Genomic DNA, 2,812 nt, shown 5'->3' with positions numbered 1-2,812 from the left:
TCAGCTGCGTGCTGGCCTGGCTGTAGTATTGTCAACCCCCCCATTTGATTGAGTAACATGATTTTTAACTCCTGCTGTAGCCAGTCTCGCCCTGGAGAAGCTATAACCCTCCCATGTATTTCAGCCCTGCCTAGGGGAAAACCCCAGCTGTCTGCTCTTCCCTAAGAAGTGGGGAAGGCAGCCAGTCAATCAGGGCTGCTGCAGGAAGCAAGCCGCACTCGCCCATGCCTTGAGCAGAAAGGAGGAAAGAGCCCAGCACTGCAAGTTGCAACCCTAGGCCAGGGAAGGGGCAAGGAAACTAGTGCAGTTGTCCTACCAGGGAGAATGCGCAGGTGTGCAGTGGGGAAGAGCTGGGGTTAGAGATGGCACAAAAATAGTTTATCAGACTTTTGGGAGTGGGGAAGAAGCAGGCAGCATTTTATACAAATCTAATTTGCTCACATTTAGATTCCAGCAAGAGTCCCTGCTGCAAGAGCCAAAATCTTACTCCAGAAATTCAGAAGAGTTGGCCATATTCATTGACAGAGGGATGCAAAAGGGAAAATTAAAAATCAAGACTGACCCCACACTGGAATCTTTTAAAATATGCATAGTGGGACATATTTTTGGGATTAGGCTTTTTGAACATTTGGGGGTGGTAACACTGCAATTCAGGGTTCTCCCTCTATCCTCCCAGAAGCCAAAATGTCCTTTCAAACCTTTCACACCTGCTAGGTAACAGGGCCATCCTTGCACATCAAAAGCAAGGTTAGGCAAGAATATCTTAACTGGCCGTAGGAACCCCATGACGGAGAACTCCAAGTGCCTGTAACCAGCCTCTGGGGTGTAGCCATCAACTGGGAGTTCTAAATGACAAAGATCTCCAATCTAGAGGTTATGAACTTGAAACACTGGTCATGCCATGAGCAGGTATAGATAAGCAGTTTCCCAATGAGTGGAAACTAGAAAGTGTCCTTATCTCTGGCTGCTACAGGAAATGGCACCATCAGTTTTTCAATGTGATACTATAAGACTGATTCAGCCAGTTTACATCTACAAAAGACCTTAGCCCAGGGGTTGGCAACCTTTCAGAAGTGGTGTGCTGTCTTCATTTATTCACACTAACTTAAGGTTTCATGTGCCAGTAATACACTTGAAGGTTTTTGAAGGTCTCTTTCGATGTCCAATATATAACTAAACTACTCTTGTATGGAAGGTAAATAAGGTTTTTAAAATGTTTAAGAAGCTTCATTTAAAATTAAATTAAAATGCAGAACCACCTGGACTGGTGGCCAGGACCCAGGCAGTTGAGTGTCACTGAAAATCAGCTCCCGTGCCACCTTTGGCACGTGTGCCATAGGTTGCCTACGCCTGTCTTAGCTCCTCCTTTCTTCTGCTGCTTTCTCAGTGGGAACAATAGTGTCCAACCTTTTCAGTTGAAGGACCAAATATATTTTTTTCATAAAGAAGATGGGGCTACATTCTATGGTCAGGGTAGGGGTTGTGCTCTGCTTGTCCAGTTGCACCACTCAGATGACAGAAAGGAAGGAGAAACCTGCTACACGTCCCCAGTGAGCCTTCACCTACCTATGCCCAGGGCATTTTCCCTGCCTTGGAAAGAGTTGCAAAACAAACTTGCCCTGCAGCTATTCTAGGCTAATTACATCTTACTCATACTGGGTATCCTGGTTTCATACCAGGACCCATCTGAGTGGCTGGAGAAAGGCTCTGGAGTGGACTGGTCAAATACTCCAGAAGATCCCTTTCAGAACATCCTTCCCAACCCCTCCCCGAGGCAGAGCAGGGGTTTACACTGCTTTTAGGTTAGTATACAACTAAAGTTCAAAGGAAGCTGGATATGGGCATGTTGCAGCTGCAGATCTTCTGCCTACCCTCCTTCCTCTGCATTAGAGAGCTATAGCCACTCTGTGCCTGGATCAGACAACATGGAGCCACTGGGGGGAGTGGGGGCGCGAGGAGGAGAAGAGAGAAAAAAAAAAAAGAGGGTGAGGGGAATGAGAGCTCATCCTTGATCCTGGCACTGAAAACACAGTAGAACCTCAGAGTTATGAACAGCTGAGGAATGGAGGTTGTTCGTAACTCTGAACAAAACGTTATGGTGGTTCTTTCAAAAGTTGACAACTGAACATTGGCTTAATACATCTTTGAAACTTTACTATGCCAAAGAAAAATGCTGCTTTTAACCATCTTAATTTAAATGAAACAAGCACAGAAAGTTTCCTTACCTTGTCAAATTTTTTTTTTTTTTAAACTTTTCCCTTTTTTTTAGTAGTTTATGTTTAACATACTGTACTGTATTTGCCCTCCCCCCCCATTTTTTTGTTTCTGCTGCTGCCTGTGTTCTTCTGGTTCCAAATGAGGTGTGTGGCTGACTGGTCAGTTTGTAATTGAGGTTCTACTGCTGACTTCAACTGATGCAATGGGACATGGAGAAGTGTCGCCAAGATGCAGCCTAAGCAGATTCATACTTTTGGTGTTCCTCTGGCACTAATTTAGGATGGGACAAGGGAGAGGGTGAACAACAGATTTTTCAAAACATTAAGAATCGTGTAGGAAAGAACTAGACTGGATAGAACCTGAGGTGGACGGAAAGTGAAGTTTTCATGCATTTCTTCCTCTGAGGGAGAATACCAACAAGTCTGTTCAATTAAATATTTAACCTGCAAATTAGTCTGAAAGATTTCTAGAAGACACATAGTGGTGCCAGAATGCAAGAGAACATACACCTCTACCCCACTATAATGCGACCTGATATAACATGAATTCGGATATAACGCGGTAAAGCAATGCTCCGGGGGGGGGGGGGGGGGGG

The sequence above is a fragment of the Trachemys scripta genome, chromosome 2, assembly GCF_013100865.1.
Source record: "Trachemys scripta elegans isolate TJP31775 chromosome 2, CAS_Tse_1.0, whole genome shotgun sequence".
NCBI classification, from domain to species: domain Eukaryota; kingdom Metazoa; phylum Chordata; order Testudines; family Emydidae; genus Trachemys; species Trachemys scripta.
Note: the sequence above shows the minus strand (reverse complement) of the source record.